Source organism: Cygnus olor, chromosome 8 (assembly GCF_009769625.2).
Source record: "Cygnus olor isolate bCygOlo1 chromosome 8, bCygOlo1.pri.v2, whole genome shotgun sequence".
Lineage (NCBI taxonomy): Eukaryota > Metazoa > Chordata > Aves > Anseriformes > Anatidae > Cygnus > Cygnus olor.
In genome coordinates this window covers 24,109,842-24,130,398 of record NC_049176.1, presented here as the reverse complement: position 1 = coordinate 24,130,398, position 20,557 = coordinate 24,109,842, and the positions used below count along the sequence as shown (strand labels likewise).

Genomic DNA, 20,557 nt, shown 5'->3' with positions numbered 1-20,557 from the left:
TCCCTATAAAGAAACGTTCCTGCTCTTTGCTTCACTAGTCATGGGAGACTCTTCTGACCAAAGACGGGCATGTGCTTCAGCTTCTTGCTTAACCCAGTGCTGATGTTAACAGCCATAAATTAAGATTCCTCTAAAATAATAATAATTAAAATAGGAAAGAAGTAAAACAATTCATTGTTCTGGGAGAAAATATCCCTTGAGCCTAACTAATGAAAGTCAAACAGCATTTAAAAAGCAGGACATTGAAGCGAGCTTGAGCTCACAGAACATTAGCATTGCTCTGGCAAGAGAACAAGTGATTTTCTGATAGATGCTGCAATTTCATAAAACAATACATAAACTGAAAATGCAATATCACCCTCCTGTTTGTACACTCCCTGTTACTCTGTCATCTTCTTATTGTTAGCTTTTTAAGTATTGTCTCTCTTAGGTTTTAAATACGTCGTTAGCATGATTTGCCACCAGTCTTTTTGTCTCAAAGAATATTTTTTTTCCACCAGAGACCATAACAAAGCCAATTTTTAATGTGAGGGAATTCAGGCTTCAGCGATAACTCCACACTCCCAATGGTTTAAGTTGAAAAGCAACAGAAAAGCACGTGATACTAGCAGAAGAATAATACCTGAAAACCTGATGTGAGGTGGGAGGTATACAAAAAGAATCCTTGCCTGTGGGGAAAAGTCTCTGAAAAATTTTGTAAAGGATGATGGAGGTGAAACAGCTCTCTCTGCTCTACTCCCACCTCTGAAGCAGGGCACCACCTGCACTTAGAAATGCTCTAAGAAACGACTCTCCTCCAGATCATAAAGATAGTTTTAACACACGAGAAAAAACGAGTTGACTTGTCTTGATTGACTGTGGAGCACTCAAAAAAACGGTGTAATTTCTTTCCCTCCCAGCCCAGGAAAACCATAGCAGAGGGCAGGAGCCAGCAGCCTCCTCACGCCTGGCCTGTTTCCTTCACATTTCTCCTTGTAAAACTCCTACTGCCACAGTGCCATCTACAGACAGTTACAGAAATCAGAGATTTTGGTTGCTGCTGACAAAAGCAGGGTTTAGCGTTGTTTGAAGATTTGTCTAGTTTTATTGCAGTAATAATTGCTGATGACTAGTACAGCAGCCCTTAATTCTGCATTGTGCTCCAGTGATTTGGTCCCAAGCCCCACTGAGGCCACCTCAGAGACACCTGCCGGGCTCACGGCTGTCAGGATCAGTCTCATCCTGATTTTGTGGGTTGGGGATCTCAGCGTGGTTAGCTTGTTATTAGCATAAAGATGCTGACAGAGCACCCACAGCAGCAAACAGCTTCAGACACTTGAAAGTGTGACTCCGGGGACAGTGGTACCTGAACTAGAAAATAATATTACACTACTGCAATGACTACATTTTCTCTAAAAACAGTGCAGAGAGAGAGCAAACACTTGCTACTTGTTCTGATTTTTGAATGTTATTGTATCTCTGTGACAACCTGAAGAATGGCAAGCATTTTGAAGGGTAAAAAAGGGATGGCACACAAGTGAAAATTAAAAATCTGGGCACACTGAAGAGAAAAATAACACACTGTCTTTTAACCACCAGCCTTGCAAAGATGATACAGGTTTCATTCCAGATTTCCAACTGTATCACAGACAGTGCAGGACCTGGGACTTTTGTGCCTTCATTTCCCTGTTATATAGAAACATAACACTGACTCCTCCATTTTTTTTGCCTCTTCTTTTTTGCTTTCAGATCTCTGTGTGGTTGGTCAGTACCTCATCCATGTCTTGCACTATTACAAAAGTAACGAATAATATTAATGAAAAAAATTGCAATTGTCTCTCCTCATAGCAAAGATTTACAGAAGATGTTTTCTTGTACTCCCAGCAGAACAGATTTACATGCAAAATTAAGCTATTCAGTCAAAGGCAAATTATGGAAACAGGAGATAAAATTGATGATTGTCTTGCAAGCACTAAAACACTTCTTATTAACCATAAGGACTCTGATAGCCAAATATCTATTTTTCACTGTAGCTGTGTGTCCCAAGAAGTAAAAGCTAGATTAAACAGAAGGCAACAAAATGCAGATCTCCCTCAATTGCTGTATAAGAACAAAACATTCATTTTCCATACATCCCTAAAAGAACTATTATTACCCATGGTCATAAAATTCCCAGTGAAAGGATTTTGAATTGAAAATACATTTTTGGTCATTTGGAAAGAAAAGACAATAACAACATCATCAAAATCCCCCTGACAGGCTGGTTTTGTTGGGAAAAGGCTCATTCTTCTAGAACTGTACCTTGTCTAATAAAAACAGGTCCACAAACAAATATCTGCAAGCTTCTGTAGGTCAGAGTGCACGGGGACATGGTAAAAGCATCTGGAGATCTGATTTTTGAGCCTGGTTGTGACTGTGAGGCTAACAAGGGTGGAGGCTGCTGTAGAGGGGCACCTTGAACATTAAAAGCTGGGCAGTTAAAAGTGAGTGGATGAGTGGACGTAATACTGGAAAATCACTCCCTCGGGAGGCTCTACTAACACTGGTGTTGTGGAGTCCAGCACTAAAAAAAAAAAATAAATAAATAAAAAATAATAAATAAAATAAAATAAAATAAAATAAAATAAAATTAAATTAAAATAAAATAAAATAAAATAAAATAAAAATAAAATAAAATAAAATAAAATAAAATAAAATAAAATAAAATAAAATAAAATAAAATAAAAAATAAAAATATCAGAGCTAAAAGGAACGGTAGGGATTTTTTTTTTTCTTTTCAGCATTTTTGTCATTTTAACTATTTCTTGCAAGTCATCATTGAACAAAATACTCCTTTTCCAAACATCTCTCACTAAAATATGGTGGTACAAACCATCTACTAAGCAGTTACAAAGAACACACAGCAGACTTTAAATTACCATTTGCTTTGGACTATGTGCGTTAAAGTGAGGTAATAAATCACTCTCTAAACAGGTCTGTCTCTGAGACAAAAATTCAAGTCTCTGACATTCGTGTGCATTTATTGACTTTGCTCCAAGTGTGTGCAAGTGACATATGAATATGAGTCTGACAAAATGATACTTCCCCGTGTGCAGACAAGTTACCCTCAGAGAATTCTTCCTAAAAAGCAACAGACCTATGGGGCAGATCCCGCTGCTGAATCTCCAACAGATCAAAGCAAAGATGGATGTGAGGATCTGGCCCTCACGGAGAGTCCGGAGTATGGCTTGGAGATGGATCGGGGGAGCGATGGGGTGTGGAGAGAGCCTCCTGCCCTGACACAGGGAGTCTTTGTGGATGAGACGAGCAAACAGTACTGGCCCAGGCAGTCCTCTGGGGTGAAGAGCTCAGGGCTAGGATAAGGGACCTGGGGAAAGGGGGTAGACATGCAGCAGACCCACAGGGGGACCATCCCCATGCTGTCTGCTGGTGTGGGGCTGAGTTCTGCTGCTGAGACTTGTCCCACTGCACCCCCGCGGGCAAGGCAGGCTGCAAAGGATTTCTACCATGGCACTGCTCTGATTTGTACCAAGGGCCTGGTGCAGTCCTCAGAAAGGCTTCCCACAGCACCGGCTCATCCCCTTCCCAGGAAGGTATCCCCCAGCATCAGAGGGGCTGAGACCCTCAAAGGTAAGGAATAAATTCTTCCCGCGTATTTTCTCCAACGCAATGAAATAATGCAGGCCACAGATGTGACACTCTACTGTCAGAAAAGTGAGAAGATGGCTGTGTTTTACCATCGGCTCTGAGGTATAATTTCCTGTAATTGTGCAGCGCTTTAGAGGTGCTTGTGAACTTGGGCGGATAGCTCCTAACTAAGTTGATGAATAACCCAGGACTGACTCATCTCCTAAACAGACCGAGCACTGAAGGAGGGAGCGTGCAGAAAGGTTTTGCCTTCCATTAGCAACACTATCCAAACAACTGACCCTCTCCCTGAGAGATTAGTTCACAGCAGGTGAACTGTAATCTGCTCTGATCGGCAGGCAAGGAGAGCATTCATTCCAGCTGCATTGCAGCCCGAGCTTTTCTTCTCTTTTTTTTCCCCACACATTGTGAGCTCCCGACAAAGGGCTCCAGCTATCAGATCAAGCAAACATTTTGCCACTTATTTGCAGAAATGGTTCTGGTCCTGAGTTGGGATGGTAACCAGCTAAAGACTGGCTGATGAGTATTTTTTCCTGGCATCACCTCCAGCGCTTTCTCTGCTGGAAAATGGTAATTTGCTAATGTCCAGAACAATAGGCAAGCTTTTGATCAGGGTCAATTTTGTGCTGAGAAGCTGTTGCCAATTTATGATGTTGAGGATAATCTGCTGGAAACTATTATTTGAACATTACATGGTATTACTATCCATCTGATGCACTCAGTTGCCAATTGAAGGACATTTTCCACAAAACAATCACACCACCTCTAGATTTCTGGTTCAGACCTGCAAGAGAGTCCTAAAAAATACCGTTAAAAGATAAGCTAAATTCCCCTATTTGCCATATATTAGAGCTCACGGACTCATTCGTTTTTATGGCAGTTATATTTCCCTAAAACCAGCAGCAGTAAACTCTTCATTACCTCACAGCTGGTAGCCATCCATCCCTCCTTTCCTGTTTCTTTCTCTCTCTCTTTGGCCAACAATCTTATCACTTCCCTCCTTGTTACCTTGATACCTCTTCTCTGCAGGTATCAGTCAGCCTTTTCTCCCAAGACTGAATACCTGACAAAACCAAGATAGAGTCATTGTTCTCAGCTGAGATTTAGTTTGAAGGCAATGGCTTGTATTTTTGGAGTGAGAAAGCTCTTGAGTGTTTGAAAAGTTAGCTGTTTAGGTTTGTGTGTTTTTTTCCTTTCCAGTCTATACCTGCAGGTCTGATAAAAGGTGTCACCTCTCCTTGCACATATAGCTTTGCTCTCCAATCCCCTTTACTACAGCAGGGGATGTTTACTAGGGTTGGTGCCAGCTGTTGGCCCCAGGAGCTTCTGCACAGCTTGCGATCGGATGTGGGCCCAGTTTACCAGGCTGGAGTCACGTATGGCTTGAAGAGACATCTCGTGGCCATATCCCATACTGCAAAGAAGTTATTTTGTACATCCAACATCGCTTGTGTGCAGCGCGGACAAGAAAGGCCTGAGTGTAACTAGTGACAGTGGGCCAAAGAGAGCAGAAGATGCCAAACCACACACCATGCACGTAATTCAGCACCCCACCATTCTCTCCAGGTGTCTTCAGATAATGGAAAAATTGGAGACAGTCACACATTATGTTCCTGTTTATTTAGCTGGGACTTCTATGTATGTAGGAAAGAAACAGCTCAGTGAGGGACGGCAAAAGTCTGCAAAATCCTGAGACGCTGGGAGAAGCCAGAAAGGGAGCAGCTGCTCACCGTCCTCGTGCTCAGGACTCAGAGCCACCAGGTGAACCTTCGGGAGCCATGTTCAAGCAGGAGGAGGAGGAGGCGATTCCTCTGGAGCCTTCCTCCTGGTTTCTCAGAAGAAGGAAGCCGAGGGCTGCCCAGAGGAGCCAGGAGATGAGCTAACCCCTCGGCTGCGAGTGGTGAGGCTCTGGTTGCTCTGCGGCTTGTGGCAGCATGTAATGAAAGCCTCACTGCCCGTGGCTTCCTTGCCAGGGACATCTGGCCAGCCTGACCCACAAACGTCCCCTCAGCGTGTCCAGCACTTGGCGTGGGGCAGTCTGTGGCAATGCAAGGCAACAGTGCTGATTCGGGCTTTCAGGAGGGTTCATCCTCTCACTGCAGTCCTTCCTCTCCTGTGTGACCCAGTCATGGGCAAGAAGGACCACGGAGGGTTGGGTGCTGGGGGATGCAGTGCTCAGGTCCCACCACTGGTTTGCCATGCCCCAGCTGTGTCCCCTTGGGCTGTTAGGACCTGCTGGAGGTCCAGCTCCATCTCTGTCTTGGGAGGACAGGAGGCAGGAGAGCTCTGGCTTCACCTCCTGCAGTCCTTGTTCAGTCCTCGTCCCCACCAGAGCACGGAGAGGCACCCAAAAATGTGTCCACCCCCAGGTTTGAAGCCCGGTCCCACTGCCCCACACGTGCTGCTGTGTGAGCCATGCCCCAGGCTTTGGGAGATGCACTGCACAGCCCACGGCTCGGTAGGAAAGGGGTTTAAACTAATCTTTGTTGGTTCCTGCTAAATGCTTCCTCCATGATTAGCACCAGAGGTGATTTTGATAGCAGGATTCATTGTCAAAATAGCTTATAAAACAATTCCATAAAACTGTGTAAATCTTGTGTTGATCTTGCGTTTTACAAGGAGTCTTAAAGCCATATATCCCAGCGCCATTTACAACGTTGTTGCAGGTGTGGGACCAGCCTCAGAAATATAGCTACTACTTAAACTGTGTATTTTATGAGCCTGGGGAAACATCCGTTTGGGCTGTAAAAGGAGCTCTCCAGCCCCCTTGCTGCTTTGTGTGAGAGACCGTGCCACTGCCCATTGGACTTCAGTGCCTCCTGAGGCACAGCCAAGGTGCGGGGACAGGATTCCTTTGTCAGCACACCTTAGCAAAGTTTTCCATTACGTTGAACTTTGGCTTCTGGAGGAGTTGGGCTCTGCAAGCCCAGGTTTCATTGCAGGCTACTGAGCACGTTCAGGCTGCTAGCAGACACGGGGCTGTTTTGCTATGGGCTGCAGCCATCCCTCCAGTGAGGCTTGCAGGCTATTTACTGGTGCTCTGGAGCGCAAGGAAACAGGTGGAAAAGGGAAAAATGAATAGCCCAATCATGTAAATCAGATAACAGAAGGCATTTAAGTCGGCAACATATACTGCAATTACATAATAGGTATTTAATAGGCATCAGGCTGAGTCTGCTGGGGGTAAGGGAAGAGTCAAGTGATATTTCTCCCCTTGAGTTAAAATTTATCAGGATTTTAACCCTGTATTAATGCTCCCTTCTGTAGCAGCCCCTGGCATGTTATATTCTATGGCCTCTGAGCTCTCCTCCAGCTCCCAGCACGACAGTCATGAGATTGTTTATATCATGGGGACTGAGCCCTCATCCCATAGTGTCTACTAAATATAGCACCCATTAGGCATCAAGCCATCACATACCTCTGCTCTGTGGGGTACATGGGCAACCAGCTGCCTCGCTGCACTCCAGAAAACACTGCATTTTTCAGCTGGATACATGGGCTCTCCATTTGTAACCTGGGAGGCAGTGAGATGCACTTGGGTTTGAGGCTCAGGACTCTAGGTTTGAAGAAGGTTGTGTTCTTTGACCTTGGCCAAGCTGCTTGTTGCTTCCTTTAAGGTGTGATGAGGCTTTTCCATCTGCATGTGACCTGGAAAGAGAAACATGGGCGAGCTGCAGAGTGGTGCCACCATTGTGACATGGACTATGGGCAGTCCTCTGCCCCAGTGACCCCACCTTCATCCTCCTCTTCGGATGCGCAGCACCTCCCTTCCCAGCGGATGTGTCTCAGCATCCTCTTATCTCCTGCTCATATTTTCTGTGTAAGACCAAATATTGACACTGTTCAGGAATGCCTCTTGGTGGTGGGCACATCTCCTAACCTTCAAGATAACCCTTGACCTCTCCCCTGATCTCTGAAATGCACAAGATAAATGCAGGAAAGGGTCACAGCAACACACTTAAAAGATGTTTTACAGCAGTTGGAGGGTTAAGCCCAACATATGACTTCTGTGTTGCAACAGCTCATTCTGAAGGGTCTCAGAGACACAGAGATACAGATGGATGGGTCAGTCTCGTATTATCACCCCCCCAATGAACTGAGCTCTTCTCTAGCTTCTCAAAGCTCTAATTCATGATGTACCTCAGATTTAACAACAAAGACAATCTCTTCCTATTTTCCTAAAATAAGACTCTTAAAATAGCTTTGAGCTCTGGAATTTGACAGCATCATAAACCAGTACGGTGCCTGTGACTTGTGATGCCTGTAGAGACACCAAGCTGCCCACCTTGCCCAGGAGCAGGGCCTCAGGGCACAGACACTGAGCTCGTGCAGACCCTGGCATGAATCATCTCCTCAGCTGCCACAGCAAAATCAGTGCAATCAGGCATCCAATGGTCCTGGAGAGAGTCTGGAGGGGCTGGGATCATCTGCATGTTTGTTATACGTTTGTACCTGGCACACTAGATTTCTTCCTTAACCAAGTGCTGTTAAGATGCTGTCACAGTTAAATTAATAATACAATGTCATATCAAATGTTTTATGTATTAAATTTAGTACACTGATTAACAATGATAATACTTCAGAGATGAATTTATGAAACCCCATTTCCTGAAACCCACGTACGTGTGGCTTCACCAGAGCTTGATAAAATGCTGGGCTCATGCAACAACCCTCCCTTCATCCAGGGCACTGAGCTGGGGTCCTTCCCTCTCCCCTGGCTATTTATTTCTAGGTGACACAAAGGAGTCTGATAGAAGGCTGCTCCACGCACAAACCTGGCTGAAACTTGCCTGAGTGATTAGGCAGGGACTGATAGACAGATGTGGGCAGAGCAATCACGCACCCCCCTGTTTCCTTTGGAAACCAGGCTAAAAATAGGGGACATGCAGTAGAAAACCAGACAGGAAGGCAGGAACAGGTCTATCAATAGCCCCCCACTCCTGCCCTGTTTCCTGCCCATTAGTGTCTCTTGGCAGATGTCAGGTAACCTTTAGAAACCCTCTAAAGCAGCATTCATTTATCAGACACTTCTTAAATTGTGACAGGGATTTGGACCCTATACATGTGTGAGCATCCCAGAAAAAAAAAAAAAAAAATCTTTGTTTCCATTCTTAATACTGCCACAGTCCACCTGCTTATTTCATATTACATTTTTAGCTAAACTACCACGTCACACTGATCCACATCTCCATTCCCTTGGTGCTGCCAGGGCTCTGCCTGCAATCCCAAGCAGAGCAGGGGAGAAAACATCTTTAGCAGCAGTGGTCCTTCCAGGATGTTAAGTGCTTAAATTCTGGGTAAGATCAATTTGCTGTATATACAAGCTTGTCAGAAAGATGTTAATGATGGTGGGTAGGAGAGTACTGTATAGATTTCAGCTTGGCATGTTAGTATGTTCTTTCAGAAATGAGAAAAAAAGGGGTTTTCGTGGGAGAAATGGATCAGCCCTTCCTTCAGGCGCAGCTGCCGGTGATGGTGTGCGATGCTCACTAGATGGCGAAGGCTGCCTTCCTCCCTGCACAGCGGCCGCCCCGCAAAGCTCCGACTGAAGCAACTGGAGACGCTGCTGGGGATGGAGGAAAGGGCTTGGATCGCTGAGGGGAGATGTAGGGGAGACGTCTGGAGCCTGCTGGGTGCAAAGAGGAAGAGAGGTATATTAAGGTTCAAAGGGTGGGAAGGTTTTCCTTGAAGAGATGGTGCCACTTGTTTGGGAACTGCCCCTTGAAACAGATCTTTAGGTGAGGTCCCAGATATTTAGGACTGGTGAGGAGAGGCAGAAAGAGAGATACCTGTGTAAGGTTCTCCTGTGGATTTCCTCCAGGCTTCAGGAGTCTCCCTCTCTTTTCACCAGCAGGACCAAGCTGACATGCCCAATAGTCATCCCTCAAATCTATCTAGGGAGGAGACAGGATGATAGAAATGGTCTGTGGCCATCCCGAGTGCCTGAAGTGCTCTTGGAGCAAAAGACAGCCTAAAAGATGACAGCTATCTAACAGAGGTGCTCTGTGGCAGCATCCGTGGGCCACAAGAGGTCTTGGTGCAAGATTCCTGCTGCTGTCATGAGCAGAGCCCTGGTAGCAAGCTTCGTGCCACCTTCACAGCACCCTTCCTCTGCTGCCCCAAGGGTGCTGGCAGACACAGGATTGCAATAAGGTGGTCGAGAGGAGTGTGGCAGAGCCTGATTTAACTCCTTACACAGAGGCTGTAGATGTTAAAGCCGAAGAAATCTCATGGCTTGCTAGGTTGGGAGACTCAGCTGCCCCAGGGACCTGCAGTCTCTCAACCACAAGTAAGGAGACACGAGAGAGGACAATGGGCTATGCAGAATACTTGGCTACAAGCCCAAAGTATTCTGAAAAGAAAAAAAGAAATAGAGAGGAAGCTGTAAGCCAAGCAAGACTGTTTTGAAATGGTTCATCTGCACCAATGAGTCATAAAACAACACAGCAGCTATGAAAATGAGTTAGAGGAGGGTAATTTCAGCCCTATTTTCAGCAGCTGCCAGCTCACAGCAATGCCCTGTTCTTGCAAGTCATCACTGTTTACAAAGCAAATTTCACACCCTTGTAGCCAGTCTCTTACACCCTCAGCTATCTACAGACAGCTTCTCACCCGCAAGTGCCAATCATTTCAGTAACACCAGCCTGAGAGGAGGAAGAAAGCCCTCCACAGACGTCTGCCTTGTCAGATGAAGAAGCACCTGAAGCATGCTCAGCCCTTTTATTTCCAGGCTGCCCACCTGCACTGCTGGCTTTATTTTGGCCACGGCCGGTCTGTAACGCAGCTCCCAAAAGCCACATTTAGGCATGAGCATCACAGGCTTCCTGACAACACTGGGCTGGAAAACCTCAACTCAGCTGTTCTCCTGGGGGATGCTGGCTACCTGGGCCCAGGTGTGTTCAAATTCACTTCTGCTCTGTCTTACGAGCACACAGCTGAAATCTGCAGACAGGGGCAGAGTGGGTGTGTGCCCTCAGGGGTACCCAGATCCATCATGACTGCAGGGTTCGTGGAAGGGCAGGGAGCACAGAACCAGCTGGTGCCAGCTCAGGCAGCCAAAATGTAGCTTTACAGGCTGCAACATCACCCTTCACCCCCCATGAGATGCCCTCGTGAGGGTGAGAGCCCGTCCACACAAACTTCTCAGCAGCAACACCAACAAGTCCTCACCTGAGCCTACAGACACGTGCTAACACACACCAGTGATGTGTGTGATATATGCCCGGACATGGGTATATACGAGAGCCAACAGGTTTTTTTGAACATTGCTCACAACCATTTGGCACGGAACGAGCCCTGAGGGTAACGTTTAGCAGTCTGAGTGTTTATATTGTTTCCAGGATCCATTATACCCCATCCTACATCTTTTGCAGAATAATGCAAGCAGCCTGCTATTCAGAAACCCAAGGCTGTTCCTTCCCATCTCGCTGGGATATGGAAATACCTGGAAGGTGGTACTGACATTTTTCCTGAAGCTCTTTTCTGTTTAACAGAAGCAAAGTCACGTTGCTGAGAGACCCCTTAGTAACAGGAAGCAGTTGTCTGGTTTAAAGAACCAGCTAGAAAGCAAACAGCTTTGCCTCCTTTTTAAAGCCCCTCAGGACAATATTTACCTTTCTAAAATATCATTGTGCCACGGCTTTGGGACTTTGCTTGACAAACTTGGGGGTCTCTGAGCAGTTCAAAGTGGGCTTGACCTATAGCTGAGCATGGAAAACAGGAACTGCATATAAATAACTAAATTACAGAGAGATCAATTCTCAGTCAACTCATTAGCAATGCCCGGCGTCTTTAAGTGATAACTCCAGTCTCTAAGACCTTTACGTAATTACTTGCACAAGGCACATTTTACCCTTTGGTTCGCAAGTTTCATAAATGAAGGTTAAGTTTACTTAACCACCCAGGATTTACCAGCCATGTTAAAGCATAAAATGCGCATGCTGCCAGGTGTCTCTGCAGAAACTGCCTTGTTGATTCAGAGACTCCAAGGTTAAATGGTGGCTCCTGAGTCCAAGTTAGCTTCCCACAGGGGAGCAGCAAGATCTGCACTGTAACATTGTACCACAGTTCAGCTGAGGTTGATTTAACAAGGCTTGGAGTTAAGATAGCAGTGATTGCAAAAACCTGAATGGAAATCAGGGGTTTGCTCTGCACCGCACTCGTAACGGGAATCTTGAGTATGTCACATTATAGTCTGTTTCTGAAAGATGTATTTATGCATTTTTGTTTAACTAGATACCCATTTCTATCCTCCATCTCCCTATACTATTCACACACATACACATCTATAGGGTACATGGTTATGTAGTCTGCATATGTCTTACTCCACACTGTCCATACAAATTCTCAGCTGATGTAAATAAGCACAGTTGTATTAACGATTTGGCAGGTCATATTAGTTAAAGATCAATTTATTTATTTATTCATTTATTTTTTCAGTGTGTTGGGTTTATACCTATGAGTTTGGTTAACTCTTCTCTGAGAGCATTTTGGGTGTCCTGGCTGTAATCTCCTCCTTTTCACACACATTCAGATTAGTTACGTTTTTCAGCCACTTTTGGAGCACCCAAAGGTTCCTGGCAGAGGAAGGATCGGTGTATCTGCTCTTCCACTGCCTCCCAGTGGAGTGAGACAGACCACCCCAGTCAAAGGTTCGGTTCTTGTGGCCTTTCAGGCATACCATAACTGATCTGTCACTCAGAGCAACTCACTGGTGTTCTGACAACCCCATTATCACCCTCTGAACCTGGGGAAAGTGCACAAAAGCATATGGTAATGTAACCTGCCACTCCTTTTTACCCTGACCAAACAGTGACTTGCACTCAGTCAGCCTCACAGCAGGAGAAAGCTCAGTTTTCCTCCTTCCCCAAAACTACAGAGAAGGTTCAGGCAGCTGAACCAGAAAAACATTAACTTAATCGTATTCTGTTCAAATTCCCACTGCTATCCTCTTTTTTCTAGAGACCAAAAGAAGATCAATGAATGAGGGTTCTTTCACTGTGATTCCCCATAAGACTGACTATGCAGGGAGGTCTACAGTCCTAATGCTCCTGTGTGCGAAAAGTTATGTCCAAAAATTTATGTTAGACATCTTTTGGCAACTACATCCACTAGTTGAATGTTGGAATATCACAGAGAAATTCATATACACCCAGTAATTCCTACCAACAATACATGAGAGTTCTACTGGGTCTTATTTCTGCCTCCACTTTCCCCAAGCATCGTGGAGTTACAGTTATCACTAAAAGAGGATTTTTATCTCCAGGTTTCAAAGTAAGTAGGTGGCCACCAAAGCAAAACAGATAGATAGCCTCCAAGCCCTGGCCGAAACGTCTCGCGGTCAAGGAAAAGAGTCCAAATTATTTTGATTCAGCTTTAAAACTTGGCTTCGTGACTTAACTAGGACTATAATCTGTTCCCAGCTGCTGCCAGGTTTCTAAGTTATCTGGAAAGGCAGATTTTAAGCCATGATGCAGCTGCATAGTGAGCAGAGTTTGGCCTCTGCTGATCTGGAAATGTAAGCTCTGCTCACACTGAGCTCACTGCTACATATTTAACATTATATTTAATAATCTATAGTTGTTCCTATTATTGCAATTATAGCCACTGATGAAACGCGTTACTTCTATCTGAACAGGATTATTGCATCTTGCTACCACTGATTAACCACATTTATCAACAGAAACTTGATAAATGGCAGGCAGTTTTCTAGGAGCTGAACTTCCAGTGCAGTCAATATGGAAAGGTCAGAATTTCTACCCTTCACATTTCTGGGTGTTTCTATGCTTCATATTCTTCCCAATGGACTCTTGGTGCAGCCATCATGGTCTAGGAATACAAGCAAGGCAACGTTTGCAAGGGGAGGTAATACTTTTTGTTAGAATACAAATGGTTGGAAAAAGTAGGTCAATCTTTAAAGCATGAGCCCCTCTTCAAGTCTTCCATAATGAACAATCTCTGACAATTCTTGCAAATCAAGTGCAAGTTTAAAGGCAGGATGGAAATGGTGGTGCAAAGATTTTGTAAAGGGCTTGACACAATCAGCTATACGTTGCAATAACTATTAGTTTTGGGAAAGTTCGGCCTCTGATCTGACATTTTAGCAGCTAAGAGCTCTGGCTAACAGATCCCATTCTGAATTACTCTCTCAGAGCCTTATCAAAAGGAAATGGAGCCTTTTGAAATCACTGGCATCTGTGGAAGACTGGTTTATCAAATTTCCCCCAGTTCAAGCAGAAAAACTCTGTTTTCCTTTGCTCTTTAACCTCTTATTTTAAATGTCATTTTACTTTGAACTGTCAAAAGAGGCAGTGAGGGAAGCAGCTTGCTTACCATCAGATGGAGGTGAAAACTGAAACTTTACCCGTCCTTAGTGAGCTTATCCACATATCAGTGGCATGCTACACCAGTGTGTTTATTTTTGTGACTAGAGCATATCCCTTAACCTCAAAGATCCGAACATTTCTCTGGAATGTACAGACGTTTCGTATCATTTATTTCCCAGTGGTCTTTCCCCACACCAGTTACACATATGCATACATAAACACACACACTTCTATTCACATTCTCTTGATCATGCTGGCATACACAACCAGACATCAGCTTTATACACACGCACGTTCCTATCCATAGCATCAGTCTTATCTAGCCCTCTGTGTAAAATAATTGCACACATTCCTGTATTTAATGTACATATTTACAATGCATATTTGAACATAAATGGTCATGATTTCTGCTGCATTTACTTATGCAAGCCTACATGCACAAAAATGTACCCTGACATTTGTGTGAAAATGCACATATATGGAAAACCAAGACTGCAAAGGGCACTGACACACACCACTGAGTCCCATGGCTGCTCAGAACCTTGCTGTATTGCTTCTCTAACCAAAGGAGAACATTTGGATAGGATCCAAACAACTTCCATCAGCTGAACATTTCAATTTCACTCACTTCTGTCTTTGTGTCAATTTTAAGAGGAAAAATACCTACTAGAGGTAATGACCAAAATAGCAGGCCAGATTCCCCCTCAGAAACCCTATAGCAATTAGGATTCTCAGAAGTTCCTGCATCATTGCTCTAGTATAACTACGTCCCCTTGCCATATTGACTCAGGATCTAATGATTGGACTCCATTTTATCCACTTGTGCTGTTTACCATGGGCCAGGGTCTTCAGCTGGTGTAAATCAACACAACTCCACCAAAGCCATGAAAAATGAGGTGCGTAAGTTAAGCATCTGTCTCAATGGCTGATGTTTATCTTTGCTCCCATGGCCTCAATTGCACTTAAGATGAACGTAAACCCATGAAAAAGGAGTTTAATGGGACAAAGGTTTTCTACTGATCATCTGCATGCAGCTGAATTTTACCCTATTTGATTGCTAAACCAAGTTTAACAGATACGCATGTTACAAATAATCTGTCATGCTCTTAGGCGCGTTCCACCCCAGGCCACAAAATGTTCACAGTAATTGAAATATACAACCAAATTCCAAGCTAGCATAAATCTCCACTGATGTCAAGTGGTATGGAAATCCATATGATTTGAGGGCTGTAAAAAAAAAAAAAAAAAAAAAAAAAGCCTTCTAGTAAGAGACTTATGCAGCTCAATCTGATTAGTCTATCGCAAAGAAGATTAAGAGGTGACTTCACTAGGATGTCCAAGTACAACTGGAAAAAGAAAATACCAGGTACAGAATGGGTCTTTAATCTAGCTGAGAAATGCCTACCGAGATTTGATGTTTGGAAGTAAATGCCAGACAAATTTGAATAAGCGATAAAACATAGATTTTTTTTTAACATGGAGTCATCAATCAAAGGATAGGGTGGACTCCATCGTTGAAAGTCTTCAGGCCAAGGTCAGATGCTTTTCTTCATGAGATATTTTTGTCTAGCATAGCTAGTCGTGTTCAACACAGCGATAATAATATCAGCTGTTTCAACCTAAAATCATCTAAGGGGCTATGACTATTTATAAGAAGCTAATGAATTAATATCAAGAAGAGCCACTGTAGTATCGACAGGATTAAGTTTACTACAGATTGATTTAACTTCCTCTTGAAAAGCTTGCAGAACTGTGAAGTAAAAAGATAAAGCCTGATAAAATAGAGAGCAGAAAGTCAAACTAATGATCCCTTATCTTCATAATTACTTATTTACTTTAAAGCCTGGTCAATTGGTTCCTGGAGTCACATCAGTTTTAGAGCTGCAAAAATGAATTGTTAATTTCCTTCCAATTATAATGCAGGTAAAGAGATGAGCACTCTCAAGCCTGAAAGAAGAAATAGTACTTATCACACAGAAAGAAATCTGAATCCCATGAAATGTTCTGTATCTTCCTAGAAATGCATTCCTCTGTAGCAAAATCGCTGGTTTTCAATGGATCCCAACCGCCAAGCGCTGTGGTTGCTCCAAGTTAGAGCATTTATCCTAAGAAAGGCCCAGGTGCCAAGTTCATTTTAAAAGAAGTTTCCAAAAAATGTCTTTGCACCATCTGTTCTCTAGCAGTGGTGCATTCCTCAGGCCGCGATGTCATCAGCTTCTCATTATTATTCTTAACGGTTCTTCTAAGTCAATCAAAATCAAAGACAGAACAACAGATTTGGGGTGTTTGTGCTCTGTTTGCACGCTACGTTGTGCAGGAGGTACATACAGTTATTTGGTTATTTCCATCCATGGCTCTTTGGCAGCAGAGCTTGAATTCAGAACCCCAGCTTGTCAAATAGATTGTGATTATAAATTGTAGATGAAAATCTAAAATTGGGATGGGGTGGGAGTGAAACCAGCTCACTCCAGGCAGCTTTCTAATTTGAGCAATCGATTCAAATCCCACCCAGAACCCCCGGTGCAATGCAGGATCGCTGAGTCTCCCGGGAACCAGTCCCATCCTTTCACTGAAGTCAGTGGGATGCTTTGTTGTGACTCTGCTGGAAGTTTGAGAAGGTTTTAAGCCGGGGATGTCCTGATCCAGGATGCACACTCACCCTTTGCAGTTTGTTACAAGGAAAACTTCGATGCAGAACAAGGGACTGCTGGTGCCGAGACCGTGCATTGGCTGCCTGCACTTCTGGGAGGGGAGATACCTGCAGAGGAAGAAAAGGTTGAGGGAAGCTGTGTTCCAGATGCAGAAATAAAACCCACTTCCCAGCGGCAAAACCCCAAAGTCCGGACCTCACGAACACATTATTGGCTTCCCCATGGCTCTGCTCAGCTAACAGCTGTGTGAGTAGCTGCTGCTTTATCTGGCCACACTCCTTAACTGTGGTTTACGGAATAAACCTGTAGAGACTGGGTTTAAGCAGCCAGGGTGGAGGTACAGGGCATTTCCCTGGGATTAGCAGCCATCTATGGGATTGGCTGGTGGCACCTCGATGCCAGAGAAGGCTCAGCAGCACTTCTAGGACCGGAGGGAGACAGGAGCCAAACTCCAGCTGGGGGAAGAGGCACTGCCCTAGGAAAAGGCACAGCCCCTGAGGACATTTTTGTGGTTTTCACTGGCCCATAGCAGTGATGAATATTGTTGGATAGAGCCATGACACGAGACCTGATGGACCATGCTTCTAGTGCCAAAATGAATACAGAATAGTTGTGTGCATATTTCCCTAGCAAGCTCAAGCCCAAGGCAGCAGGGCTTCTCCACTATATTGTGGTAGAAAGCAGAAGCAGATAGAAATCACTTCAGAGCAGAGACCAGGGTCTGCATTTGGCAAATAGGAGATCTCCAAACACTTAGATGACAACAGTTTGGAGGATAAATGATCCTACTCTTCAAGTCCTTAAATGACTGGAAAGTAGTAATCTAACAAGTGTTTTTATTACAAACTCCTTATTCCTGAGCCCATCAGACAGATAAGCATTGAATACTTTACAGCATGTAGCTGAACCGTAGCCCCCTGGGGGATCACCACATGGCAGAAAATAACTTGAAAAGTTTGTGAACCTACAGCAAGGTGCTGCACAAAGCCCATCGCAAACCTTCTTTTAAGAGTTTCAACTCCGATTCAAAGGTTGGCAAACTGTCTGGTTCCCTTCCCTCTCCCTCACCAGTTTGTTTTTGATTATTTTGGACAGGGTTCACAAGGGGAAATAAATATGCCTCATTTCACGAGAGAGGGAAAAAAAAATAACAACATGCTTGATGGTACTTTAAAGAAACTTTTTTTCTTTCCTTTCAAAAACAACAATTCAAGTAAATTAATAGGTCCAGTCTGATGAGTATGAGTCACTTTTGGTACAAACTAACCACAAAAGCTGGAAATCTGTTTTTAAATTTAGAGGAGAAGGCAGAAAAGAAAAAAAAAAATAGAAGAAATAATTTGTGGATTTTTTTTTTGAAGTACAAGCTATTACCAGTGATCAGAAGAGAACTATAAGCTGCCAGCATCAGAGATCGTAATGTAACCTTTAAGTCATGGCCAAGCAATAAACAGAACTCTTTAGTGACCAAATAATTACAGAGCTTGAAATCGGAAGATTATAGCATGTAACTAATGCAGAGAATAAATTCCACTCCACATTTTTTTACAGCTTGATACGCCATGAACTCGAATAGATTTTTTTCTGTCAATTTGCATAGATTAGCCTTCGTAAAATATCTCCCTTACTGACTTCTTAAATTATTATTTTTTTTAAAGCTGTGATCAGTTGCTGTGTCTCTGTCTACCCATACTCTATTTTTTCCTGTATCTTATACATAGATATCCTCCCCAAAACATAAACTGATTTGCTGTGGATGTGCATGTGTTTCCTATTGACAGCTGTGGGATCCGTGTGGGTGTTTGTCTGTGACTTACAGACACGCACATGCAGACCCATATGCCCTTAGCACTACTACTCTCTTGAAAACTTAAGTGATTTCTCCAATATCATATAGGAAGAGGTATCAGAGACCAAGGGAAAATACAGTTCTCTAAAGCAGCAACCCATTATGTTTGTTAAGAGACGTTTCCTTTCTACAGCCCAGAATGACTACAACAGAGAAAACTGAGCTCCTAAGGACAACTGTAATGTGCATCCCTGGCTTCAGATCACAGTCGCTTTAGCAACATACCAAAAGACACGCTAGCTCTTCTCTTCTCTGGCTTAGCTCCCATAGATTTCTCCTCCATGTGCACTGGTTCACTAAAGAAGCTGCAGAATGAAGCCTCCAGCTTTTTGCCCAGTCCTAGAACAGGTAAAACTCATAGCCCAGAAGTACAACCAGCAAGCCGGTTTTCCTCAGGCTCAGCTGCAGCTCCCCTCCAGAACGATTTTCCTTTCTTTCCTGGGTTTTTGGATTCATTTCAAAATCATGCACATCCCCCACAACAACAACAAAAAAACCCTTCCCAACCTCCAAATTCTACAGTTTTACAGAGAAATAGTATCTGTATACATATATAGTGACTACATACACACACAATACAGCTTTGCAAAGGAATAGTCAATGTATATTGTGAGTACACACACATATATAAATTAGGGACAGGACACAGCATTTTCCCGTGCCTCAGCCCCAGAGACAGCTGATGTATTGGGGCTGAAAGATTATGTAGATAAAACCTCAGGCAGCAGGAGGGTGGGATAATTTAGTCCCAAGGGTTAATTGACTATGAATGATGTTAAGATCACCGAACAGCCTAACTAATAGCTTGTAATATGAGCTTTACCTACAAGACACAGTATCTCGTGATGTCGCACACATTCCTATATTCCTGCACTATTGCAGTTTCAGTCTTATATGGAATATGGTGCATGTTTTATGCTGTGCATTGTTTCTTTTATATATATTACATCTTGTGTGGCATATTCGTACATATTGTGTAAATTTGTACATGAAGAAGACTGGTCCGCTGCTGCTGGCACTGCAGCAGGCAGTGGCTCTGCCCTACTGCCGGCTCAGGACCATTTTCCCAGGCTGCAGAAGGAGATGGGTGATGCAATTTTCTGCCTTGGTCCCCCGGCTGCATGCAGCTTCCAATTTTCTGAATTTCATCAGTGGGTTAAAACAAAACCCGCGAGAGGATTTGGCTCTCCTCTGCCTCAGGCAGTGCCGGAGTGGAGAGACACGTTGTTGTTTTTGTTTGTTTGTTTGTTTGTTTTTTCCCCAGGTGGGCAAGCAAAAGCGAAACGGGAGTGCCTGAGACCAGAAAGCAGCCGGGTCCCGGCAGGAGCAGCTTTTTGCTCCCCACCCAGCCGGCAGCCTGCCTGCCCGGGCTGGAAAAAATAGAAATTTTTTTTCTCCCCCCTCCCGCCCAACAAACCTGTTGCCCAAGGCAAGTGCCCACCGCAATGCCTGCATTCCCTGTAAACCAGCGGCTCCGCGTTTACATCCTTGGGCAAGAAGAAAAGCGGGGGGGGGGGGGGGGGGGGGGGGGGGGGGGGGGGTTTGTCCGCGGATTTCTGGTGATTTCGTGATTTTTTACGAGGGGCTGCGGATTTGCAGCCGACCCCCTTCCCTACAAAAACGTTCGCTTAGCGCGCATCGCCCTGCCCCCAAATCCTTCCCCCGGCGGGGGGACACGGGAGCGGGGGGCCGGGGGGGCACCACCGGGGCTCGGTGCGGGGCTGGCAACGGCACCTCCTCGGGGAGCCCCGGGGAGCGGGGGGGCGCCGGGAGAGGAGGAGGGGGAGGAGGAGGAGGATGCGCGTTTCGGTGCCCGGCCACCCCGCAGCGCCCCCGGCCGCCCCCGCTGCGCGTCCGCACCCACCCTTCGGGGATCCCTGCAGCCGCTGCGGGTCGCTCGGAGCTACAAACACACGTGCAAATATCGATATACATAGGAATTTAGGGCTCTTTTCTGTAAATCTGGACAGTCCCGCGCAGACGGCAGTATGTTTTACCCACTCTGCGTGCATACACCGTGTGCGTATGCATCCAGACACGGCTTAAGGCTGTTAAAAATACCTTAAGTTGTGCGCATCGTATACAAACATGGCAATGCTACAAAT

At 44.7% G+C, this 20,557-nt stretch overlaps 1 long non-coding RNA gene across 3 annotated transcripts in view; it reads right to left on the bottom strand.

Moving 5' to 3' along the window:
• Window positions 1–5,228: 5,228 nt before the first annotated feature.
• Window positions 5,229–20,557, bottom strand: part of LOC121074074 — a 191,803-nt gene continuing 176,474 nt past the window's right edge. For all 3 annotated transcript variants that reach the window (XR_005822090.1, XR_005822089.1, XR_005822091.1), the window contains exons 4-6: window positions 16,612–16,710; window positions 7,046–7,275; window positions 5,229–6,667 (exon numbers count right to left, since the gene is read on the bottom strand). This is a non-coding gene — a long non-coding RNA (uncharacterized LOC121074074). The remainder of the gene's footprint in view (window positions 6,668–7,045; window positions 7,276–16,611; window positions 16,711–20,557) is intronic.